The following is a 12176-nucleotide window of genomic DNA, read 5'->3' on the forward strand; positions in this document are numbered from 1 at the left end:
TGGGGATGAGGATAGCAAACAATAAATAAAGGAACATTTCAGAGTCTGATTCAGAGACAAGTTGCTTCTAAAAATAAGGAAAAGGGAGTGTAACTAAGTGGATAAACTGGCATTTTCATATATATTGAGGAAATTCTCTTTACCCATCCCCTCATTTCAACTCCTTTGCTTTGGTTTTCATGCAATATATATATATATATATATATATATGAACTTGGGAGACAGGAATTGCAGCTTGTTTATTAAAAATCCATCTTTACAAATCTTTATTTCTTCACCTTGTTTCTTCTTTGGGTGAACACGAAGATCCTTTAGAGCTCCCCTTTTTTATAATTTGGAGAAAGTACTGATGTTGCAGCTATTCATTGTTGTTTAGAAAATGTGACAAAAAAGATGTATCAGCTTGATGATTGGACTAGGTCAGTGATCCTCAGCCTTCCTAATGCTGACCAATTTAATATGGTTCTTCATGTTGTGGTGATCCCGAACCACAAAATTATTTTCATTGCTACTTTATAACTGTAATTTTGCTACTGTTATGAATCATAAAAAGTCTGTGTTTTCTGTTGGTCTTAGACAACCCTGTGAAAGGATTGTTCAGTCCCCAAAAGGGTCACAACCTGCAGGTTGAGAAACACTGCTTTAAACCATAGTGAAGTTTACTTACTACTATTTGTTTTTTTGTGAAATGTACATTAAGTGAAATTAAAAATTAAAATTTCCTAAAATATTGAAAATGACATAAAATAATTTAAAACTATATTTAGATTGTAGTAAATAAGCCTTCCTAAAATAAAACTATGCAAATGAGTACTGATACAAAGCATAGTCTATTCACATATATGGATCATCTGTAAATATACAAATAATAATATTTGGCACGAAGTTTGAGTGTTGGCTATGGTGTTCATTGCTATGATGTACACACTGCTATAAATAATTTGAAAGATATTTTATCAAGGATGTAAGCAATGAAATTCTAAGAGAGACAGCAAAATTAAGAAGCAACATGAAGTCCGGCAGTGGTGGCGCACACCTTTAATTCCAGCACTTGGGAGGCAGAGCCAGGTGGATCTCTGTGAGTTCGAGGCCAGCCTGGGCTACCAAGCAAGTTCCAGGAAATGTAGCTAGAGTTTTCCTGCCTGGTCCACAGTCAGGGCAAATCTCTCTCACCTGCCAGTCCCACAGCCGCTCAGACCCGACCAAGTAAACACAGAGATTTATATTGGTTACAAACTGTATGGCCGTGGCAGACTTCTTGCTAACTGTTCTTACAGCTTAAATTAATCCATTTCTATAAATCTGTACCTTGCCACATGGCTCGTGGCTTACCGGCATCTTCACATGCTGTTTGTCATCGTGGCGGCTGGCAGTGTCTCTCTCTCAGCCTTCCACTTCCCAGCTTTATTCTCCTCCTTGTCCCGCCTATACTTCCTGCCTGGCCACTGGCCAATCAGTGATTTATCTATTGACCAATCAGCAACACACTTGACATACAGACCATCCCACAGCAAGGAAAGGCACAAAGCTACACAGAGAAACCCTGTCTCCAAAAACCAAAAACCAAAAACCAAAAAAAAAAAAAAAAAAAGCAACGTGAGCAAATAGGAACCAACATCTTGACTCAAAAGCATCTTCAGAATAATCTGGTCATCTGTGCAGAAAAGAAATGTGGCAAGCTGGGGCTTTTCCAAGAGGTAAGTTATCACCCCTTCAAGGAAATAGAGTCTTCACCATTAAATACTAAATGATGTTGTTCATTAAATGAGTCATATAATGGATTTCTGAGAGTAAATATGTTCAACTACAAACACACAAATATAACATTTGATTTTTGAAAAGTTTCAAATGACTTAATTTCTCAGTGGAAAATATGGCTAGATGACCTCAGACTCATTCCTACAAGAATATGAGATGAGAAATCAATATTTCCAAATCCATACATACAGGCTTCAGCATAAAATATAATTTAAATAAATTGAAAATTACAATGTATGGGAAAGACGTCAGTTAGAAAAGTTTCTAAATGTTTTCATCCCTTTCAATTCTCAGAAGTATTCTAATTTATAATTGTTATATACTCTAGCTATACCCAAACATTTACTATTCCTTATATTCATGTGCTACTTTGCTTTTATTCTCTCTTGAATGTGTGTGTGTGTGTGTGTGTGTGTGTGTGTGTTAGTGGGGAGGCTGCCCATTCTGAACTACTCTAATCCTATAAAATATTGCCCATGGTCTCTCTGGAAATATCTCTGACCCACAGATTGCACTAACTCTAGTTCTCCTCTCTGTTTGTGTATTTTGGTCATAATTGTGGAGGTGTTTGCTGCTACATTCATTGCCCTGAAATGATGTGTACAATGAACTACATGTAGTACATTTTGCTGACTTTCATTCAATCTTTTATATTAACAGATATCAATAAACAGGTGTTGAATAACTGAATAACCTTCAGTCCATTAACAAAAACAAAATGGTCACAGAATGTATTAGTAAAGAAAATGGATTTAGTGGTAATCTCTGATCCAAAATGACTGATAGAGTAGACCAAATGGTTCAAAAAACAGGTACTGTGGATAGTGGCTAAAACTGAAAATAACTCACAATGATAAATTTTATTATGTATTTTTTTATGGCATCACAGGCCACATAAAGTCATGGTATGTGTAAAAGATAATTTCATAATCTCCCAGTCATAGGAAACATGCTCAGATAAGATCATCTAGTCCAGTTGTTATCAACACGTGGGTCACAACCACTTTGGAGTGTAGAAAAACCATTTCATAGGGGTCACCTCAGACATCGGAAAATACAGATACATACATTATAATTCATAGCAGTAGCAAAATAACAGTTGTGAAGAGCAATGAAAATAATTTTACAGCTGAGGGGTCACCACAACATGAGGAACTCTATTAAAGGACCACAGCATTAAAGATGTTGAGAACCACCAGTTTAAAGAATGTACATTCTTATTATTGTTCATATTTTCCCTTACAAATTAGTATAAGCAAGGCAAGTTAAGAGCAAGGATTACTTAAATTAAGAAGAGAAAATAAACAAGTTTTCCAGAGCATTACAGAGTCTAGTATCAGGGATAAAGAAAATAACAATAGTCACACGAAGGATGCTGGACAACAAGGCTGTTGATAGCAGTTTAGTGTCTAGAGGCAGATGGCCCAGGCTTGGCTCCCAGCTCTGTCAAGTGCAAGTCGAGTGTCTTTGGGAAATTATTTTACCTTCTCAGCTTTAGTGTCCTAAATTAAAATGAACAGAATTGTAGTGTGTTCCTTTAAAATGGTAAGGTAAGTATTAAAAGAGAAAATAGATTTAAAATGCTCAGCATTTTTATTATCATTGTTATGGTTATTAGAATCATACTGTGAGCAATTCAAGTACTCCGTCGTGAAGACCAATGTGACACTTGCTACTGTGGCTTTTAGAGGATATCAATTGAATAGGTTGGAGAATTTAAAGTTTTTGACAGGTGCAAATAGTTATTTCAGGCAGCATACTGCAAGACGTGCAGGTGGGAGAACTGGCAGTCGATATTGCGGTTCACTTGAAATGTGAGGTTTATGTGAGGATGTCCTAAGATACAGACCTGGAGATGTAAATCGTCAGAGTACAGAATCCCTTATCTGCCTGTCTATGTCAAACTACTCAATCGCAGCTCTCTTCTAGATATTGTCTTGTTTCCTCTACAGACATTTAAATAAGGTGCTACATGATTTCCTGTCAGTCGTAAAACCTTTACAATATTGTTGTAAAGGCCAACAAAATGTCACAGGTCATGTGTACGGGTACTTGATGTACAGACGTGACACTGGGACCCTGCAGGTATACCTACATAGACACTTAAATGCAGACATTTAGTGGTATTGTTCATGACTAGTATTAATGCAAAGTATAATATGAGGACAATTGGATGTGTGACCATATATTGTGTGATTGCAGAACGGCTGCTGAGAACACATTCGAATGCCCAAGTCTGATGGTCATGAGCATCTTTTGTCTTGTTTTACATAAACACTTCCTTTTTTTGTTTTTTTTTTTTTTTTTTTGTTTTTTGAGACAGGGTTTCTCTGTGGAGCTTTGCGCCTTTCCTCAAACTCGCTTTGTAGCCCAGGCTGGCCTCGAACTCACAGAGGTCTGCCTGCCTCTGCCTCCCGAGTGCTGGGATTAAAGGCGTGCACCACCACCGCCCGGCCATAAACACTTTCCGTGTTAACCTCTTCCCTTTTCTCTCTACGGACTATAGGCAGTGCAAAAGACAGATAGTAACGTAATGCACACAAGTGAATTCTCTACTATAAAGTTAACAAAGCAAGAGAGACGGAAGAAGCAGAGGCTGCTGCTGTCTAACAGTTTTTTCTGTCAGTTGCCATCTCTGTAGGGGTAAGAACATCTTACTTTGTGTCTTTCAGTCATAGGTACCCCAGCTCACAAGGATGTAATTTACACAACCCACTTCAACGTAACTTATAGAGCATCTATCCCAAACCAATATCAAACCAGTCTCTGGGAGAGAGGACAGATGGGATGAAACTGAGAAGGGTCATGGCCTTGGCCCTTGTGTGCTCATAATCCATACAAAGCAGACTGTGATAAAAAGATTCCAGAAGGACATGTATTCCTCAGTGGCAAAATGGAAATGGAAACTTCAAGGTCACAGACATTAAAATGTGTTAGAACTGAAAGGATGTTAGGAATTTCATAATTACATAGTACTGCATGTTGGGGGATATAATAAAGAATCATTAATTTTGAAGCATTTTGTGGGCATAAAAATACTTAAGGAAAGACTGAGAATCTTAGAAGTCTACATACCTTAAAAAATAGAGCTGGCTGGCATGATCATTTTGATTAGCAGTGTGTTTTTTGGAGTATCTCCTGTCAGCTTCAAAATACTGTGGGGAATAAACATTCCTTATGTTCATCATTCACCCAATAAACAAACAAACAAACAAATAAATAGATAAAATAATAATAAAATGACAAGATGGATGGAGAAAGCAGGAAATTGTATTCAAGTACACCTACACCTTAAAACCATGCTCTTGTCAATACTTCAAGAAAACTTGCGTTGTATAAGAATGTGTGGTCAGAAAATATGAGGAATGGAGACATAGAGAAGGGCACCTCATATAAACGTGACAGCCATGGCTGGAGGGCAAAAGTAAAGAACACTTGCTGGTGTGAGAGTGGAGATTCTGGAAGAGAAGGGTCTGGAGTCCTTTCTTCATAACAACATAGGTTCTTGTGCAACTTTTGGTCATTCAATAGCCCTGTATCTCCTTTTTTCTTCTCTAAGACATGTGATTGTCTTCATGAATATTAGTAAGTATGACAATGGACTATTTTGAGAATCAAAATAAGAAACATTAAATACTTAGCACAGTGCTTCATTATCACAGAGATTAATAAATACTAGTCATCATTATCCTTATTAAAGTTGCATTACTGTTCTTGACATTCATTTATGATGCAATGAATAATAGAGTTTATACTGGTTTAGCGTTGCCTTAGAGAAAAATCCAAGAGCAGAGTGACCTCGCCTCATTGGTGAGAGATGCCGGAGCATCTCAAACCCCTTACCTAATGTCTAGAAATTTAGGAATGATCTTAACTATGTGGTGCTTGCAGTTCCAGGAATCTGAAGCTTTCTCATTAACAGCACAGCGTGATGCCTGTACCTAAGCACACCATATATTTAATTCTTCCTTGTAGTGCGCTTCTTTTAAGAGTGGGGTTGTAGTTAATTATGTAAATATATTTCACTTCACTCCTACCCCTGCTTGACTGAAAGTTCCCAAGCGGCATAGACTAGGCCAAATTTATCTTCCTACACATCTTCCTGATTGGTACATAGGAGACCTTTAACAGACATTTGCATAATGAGTGCCCTCTTGGGTGAATGGAGAAATTACAACATTTTAGAAAATTTCCCAAGTGACTCATCAATTTCTCACTGATGTATATTTCCCTAAATAATTCTACAAGTCTTTATAAACAGCAATATAAGTTCCTTGAGCTCTGGCTTAGACAGTTTTGGTTCTTAAGAAGAGTTTCTCCTTTCAGACTGCAAAATTAATGAAGTTGTATTAACAATAGAAAAGCTATTGTCTTGTTAGCTCGAGTGTCCTTTACATCTTGACTAACACATAGGTAGTCTTCAGCCTCCACAACCCTATTATTGAATGTAGAAAAAAAATGTCAGATAGGTCAGCTGTTGACAGAGACAAGAAAGCAGAGCATTTGGTGAGGAAGAAGATAAGATTTTAAGAACATGGATTTTATTCTCTATCTGTTTTTTTTTTTTTTTTGCTTTTGTTCTGTGATATACTAGATTGAATTTTGAAGGAAATGTAAAATGTTCCCCTTTACTTACACCATGTTTTCACAGATACTGCATTTAATCTTCTACATGAATTGTTAGAGAGGGTGTGTTTGTTTTCTGTGTAGCACAGTAGACTTTCAAAAGTGTCATACTGTTCCATATTATCTTAACATAACTCTAAAATAGATGGTTTGGAAAACAGTGAGCAATTAATAGTGATGTTAACTTTTTTTTTTGTTGTTGTTGCACAGATCCCAAATGGTCTTATAACAAAAAATCCAGAGCCAGGTATTGGGGTAAATGCTGAAAGATCAGAGAGACAAAGGAACAAGCCACTGGAGAAACTTCTTACCACTACCAGATCCTCAGGCCCAATGGAAGGCGAGATCCTATCTCCACAAATCCTCAAATGCCTCTGAGTCCTCCAATGAAAGGGCTCTAGTTCCTACCTTATAGGCTTTTCTCTGCCCAGCCATTTCACTTCCTTCCTAGTGCTGGGATTAATGGCATGTGTGCTTCCCAAATACTGGTAGCAAAGGCATCTGGCTCTGTTTTTCTCTTAGATTGAATCAATCTTAAGTAGTCCAGGATGGCTTTGACCTCTCAGACCAGACAGATCTCCACCTCCTGAGTGCTAGGATTAAAGGTATGTGCCACCATTGCCTGGCCTCTGTTTTTAATCTAGTGGCTGGCTCTGTCTTCTGATACTTAGGCAAGCTTTATTTGATATACAATATATCATCACACTTTTTTGGAAAGGGAGAAGTATTAGGGGCTTTGGGATACTAAAATTTCATTTTTATTTTGTTTTGATGTTTTATGTAATGGATATATTTTTTACATTGATGATATTTTGATTTCATGAGATCACATTAAAAAACTATTGTTTGCAGATGTAATATATATGGTATTGTATATATTTTATATACCTAAGGAAGAATACTAATTTAACTTATTTCAATCTGACAACCTGATAGGTTCCATCTTACAGTATACAATCATAATCCCACAGAGGTATTAAGCTGCCCTACTCTGTCTTTAGGACTTTTTCTAGAACTTGTCCTTGCAGTAAATTGTATATTATTGAACTTGTCCAACTGTAGAAAGACATGTAACAAATAATAAAACTCTGAGCTCAAACTCACTTAAGATTCAAAAACATGTATGATCTCACAATGGTTTGATAGATGTTGTAGAAAAGAACCCAGTTGTTACATATCTTCTACCCACATCTGTCCTGATCTTATTCTAGTTCATCTTGTCCATTTCCCTACTTCTTGAATTTAAACAAAATGATTTCTCAGAAATGAACAAGACAACTTTCAAGCTTAGCCTCAAGGAGTCCGGGAAGCATCTGCTTGTTGTCTTGGGCATTCTGCCTCTGTCTGCAGCAAGTTTATATCAGAGCCTAGGCGTATAAAGACTGTGGGCCACCCATGTGTCACGGTCTCATCCTCAGAAATGAGGGACATCTCAATGAAGATCAGCAAAGCCAAGTTCACCACTGACTACAGATGACTGTGGAGAGAAAACGGAACTACTGAACAGAGTCTTGTGGAAACTGCCTGCCACAAAACTATGAACCACAGAGTTTGATTTTGATGCAGTGAGCTTAAGGTTTGCTAGGCACCAACTGCTGATAGATACATTCACATTACTGGTATGTATCTCTACTAATACAGCTACTGGCATGCAGTTCTAAGGGTATTCTCAACTCAAGAGCTGGTTGACACAGTTAATAATACAGTTCAAAATTGTCACCAAGGAAGGTATATATGGCAATAATAAGCAGTAATGAATATCTCACCAAGTATTCTGAGTACATTGGGAGTCACACTGAATGAGATCTAGACCTTTGAGTGAAAAACACTGAGCTTCCCTCTGTCTAACATAGTGATTGTTGTGGGGTTTATGTATTACCTCTGTTATGCTGAGCTATGTCCCCTGTATCCTTAGATTTTCCAGGGCTTTTTATTGTGAAAGGATGTTGTCATTTGTAAGAGGCCTTTTCTGCATCTAATGAAATTATCACATCATTTCTGTCCTCAATTTTTTTAAATGTGGCAGAGTACATTTATTGATGTATGTTTGTTGAACCATCCCTAGATCTCTGGAAGCCAACTATATCATGGTTAACAATCTTTATTAAGTGATCTTTAATTTTATTTGCATGTATTTTGAGAATTTTTTACATCTCTGTTCATTAGAAATTCTGGCTTATTATATCCTTTTTGTTATTGTTAAATCTTTGGTTTTAGCATCAGGGTAATACTGGTTTCATTGAATGAATTTGGACGCTTTCCTTCCTTTTCTAATTTATGGAATAATTTGAGAAGTACTATTGCTAGCTCTTCTTTGAAGTTGTGGTTGAATGTTCCACAGTAACCCTCTGGCCCTATAGCTCATTTTAATGAAGAGGTTTTTAAATTACTTCTTCTATTTCATTGGTTGTTAGGGTTTATTTTATTTATTTATGTACCTGTGAATGGAAGTGTTGATCCCCACTAAAGCCAAGGTCATCGGATCCCCCACAGTTCTTCTTACAGGCAGTTGTGAGCTGCCCAACGTGGGCACAGGGAATCAAACTCAGGTCCTCTGAAAGGTCAATCTGAACTCGTAGCCAGTGAGTCGTCTCTCCAGCCTCTAGTATTTTCCCTTAGTTTCTGCAGACGAGGTGAGAAAAGGATAAAGTGAGCTGGGGTAGGTGTTGGTCCAGTCAAGTTTCAGCCTCTTACAGTCATGAGTCATTACTTCTGTACCACTTATCACTTTTCCAAACTCTTTAATGAACATTTTCACATTTGGGTGCAGTAATGAGCCTCTGGAGACAGCCAGCAAGGGATGGTGATTTTCATTTTAGAGAAGAGAAACCTGAGAAACAAAGGAAGCAAGTGCTTCTCAGACATTAGCAGAAGGGCAGGGATGGAACAGATGTTGCTGACTTTCCATGCATCTCAGGGGATAACTTATCCATTCTGCTGCAAGGGTATCACTACTTGCATCCCTCCTCTGGGCAGAAGGGACAGAAAACCCTGGTCTCTGGAAGGCTTGGAGTCCAAGAGTCCTTCATGGCTTCCCTCTAGCTATCCAGAGGGTACCTCTTGAGATAATGCAGAAAGCCAAAGGGCAAGAAGAGAGAAAAAGACTGTGTTCCTGTGGAAGAGCGCCTCAAAATTTGTGGACAGAGTATGCACATATTTTCACGGAGAGACATATCAGAAGCAATGATAAATGTGCCTCTGAGGTTTTCTATGAAAGATTTGCTTAAAGCTTGGGCATCCAAGCTGCACTTTGAAGCAAAGCAGCTATGTCTACACATTTCCATTCTTTTACTTCCAATGGAAGAACCCTTTATGCATTTCTTATGGCACCAGTGAATTTCCCCAGCTTTTGTTTATCTTGGAAGCTTGGTGTCCATTTCTGAAAGCTAACTTCTAGGAACAGTATTCTTATTTGGTATGCTATTTTTGTTTTAGGAATGTGAATACATAATTTTATGGTTTCCTGGTCTCCAAGGTTAGTACTGAAGACCTGCTGTCGTTCTAATGGAGGTTCTTAAATTTGACAAGGGGTTTGGCTCTTGCTGTTCTTAGAATTCTTTGTCCTACATATTTGTATAAGTAGAACTTTAATGTGGTGTCAAGTTAAGTCCTCATTCCATCAATTCTGTGTGAGATCATCTGGCCCTCATGGGTGTCCACATCTCTTAAAGGTGATATTCATTTGTTTCACTGAGTAGGTTTTCTAGCTCTTTTCAATTTCTTTGTATTCAGAAATAGTCAAGCTGTATTAATTTTTAAAATGATGTTCCAGAAGTCTCAGAGAATTTCTGCATTAAGATGTGATTTTGTTTAAGGTATTTTACACACCTGACTGGTCTCAGATATTCTTTCTATTGCTTGGTCTAGTCTGTGATGGAAGCTTTCAATATGTGTTTTGTCTGGACTATTCAATCCTTCATTTGCATTTTCATGATGTCACTCTCTTTGCTGAGTTTCTCTTTAATATTAGAAATTGTTTTTTCCAATCTGACTAGGGTATCTGCATTCTCTTAGATGCCATTGATTCTTCTTAGAACCATTTCTTATGAATACTTTGTTAATACTATGTACCCTCTTCTGGGATGTTGCTAAATGTGTTGTTATATGTTATCATGCTTTGACATGTGATGTCACAGTACCTTGCATCTCCACACTTCCAGTGCTCCTACATTGATACTTGCTTACATGGCTATCAGTTGCCTCTAAGGCATTGATAATGTGATATTTTCAGTACAATGTTTTTTTCTTATGATATGCCTTAAGGGGCCCATTTGGCAGTCTAAATTGACTTTGATTCTCATTTGGTATCTTATTGGAGTGGCTCCTTAACTATAATCAGTGGCACCAGAGGTGGAGGCAGTGTTGTGAACAACATGCCCTTCAAGCCAGTGATATCACATGGGCTTAGAGCACACTTCTGAAGTCCTGGCAGTGATATGCAGATTATTGGCATCCAGCAGTAGAGGGAGGGATGTGATCTCTTTGAGATAGCATGGCACAAATGTCATGGGAGTAAACAACCAGTTTATGATTAGAATTACATCGCAATCTACAAAATGAAATCCATAACTGCCACTATTATTGGGACAAAACCTGTGGTTAGACAGGCCAATAATTCTAGAGGAAAACTTACTACTATTATTGTACTAAATGGACATAGTATTAAACCAACTCCTATTTACTTATCATTATACTCATAGACTAATTTATCTCTCAACTCTATCAGTGAAGCTTCTATTTACAGTATATCATGATTAACTCAGAGACCCACAACTTGTCAATATTCAGAAAATAAGAGAGTGCAGAGTGCCCAGCCCTAAGAGGAACTTATAGACCATATTCCACCTTCCAAAAGCTCAGGAATCATAAAGAAGAATCGAGTTATGTCATTGGCATAAAAAAATGTGTGCAAACAGAGATAATAATCAAATTAACAAAGCTAGCCTCAGAGACACATATATCATGTATTTTCTCTCACTTGTGGTTCCTAGAATTTATACTTTTGTAAATATATAAATGGGTACATAAAATAATTTACTTTCATATATGAAATGTAAATGAAACAGTGTAATGGGACAAGAAGGATGAAGAGGAGCAAGGAAAGGCAAGCAAAAGAATGGTGAGGAACATGTGGGCATATGCTCAGTGTGCATGTCAGACCTGCAGGAAGCTTAAATTTCAACAGGAGAAGTACCAATTCAAAAGAATGCTCCCTATGCATCATATTTATATATTCTAATGTATAGCAGTGCCTCATTTTCATGTCAAATTAGAGTAAAAATAAATGTTATAATTTGATCTCTAAATAGAAAGCAATGCATTTTTTTTTTTTTTTCCGAGACAGGGTTTCTCTGTGTAGCTTTGCGCCTTTCCTGGATCTCACTCTCTAGACCAGGCTAGCCTCGAACTCACAAAGATCTGCCTGCCTCTGCCTCCCGAGTGCTGGGATTAAAGGCGTGCACCACCACCGCCCGGCGCAAATGCATTTTATAAGCATCATTTATCTCTGTGTTGTAATTCTGCTTTATCTAGAATATATGATCGGTGTATGACAACCAAGGATTGCTGACAGATGACAGGGAAGCCCTCCCAGGTTCACTGTCTGCTGCTGTGATGACATACCATGACAAAAAAAAAGCAAGGTAGGGGAGAAGGGGTTCACTCTAGCTCACAATCAAGGTTACAGTCCATCATAGCAGGGACGTCAGCAGCGGGAGCTTGGCTGTCACATCACTTCCACAGACAAAAGCAGAGAGATAATGAATGTGTGCTTGCTTACTACCCAGCTAGCT

Source organism: Peromyscus californicus, unplaced genomic scaffold, assembly GCF_007827085.1.
Source record: "Peromyscus californicus insignis strain IS unplaced genomic scaffold, ASM782708v3 Scaffold_16__1_contigs__length_79575227, whole genome shotgun sequence".
NCBI lineage: Eukaryota > Metazoa > Chordata > Mammalia > Rodentia > Cricetidae > Peromyscus > Peromyscus californicus.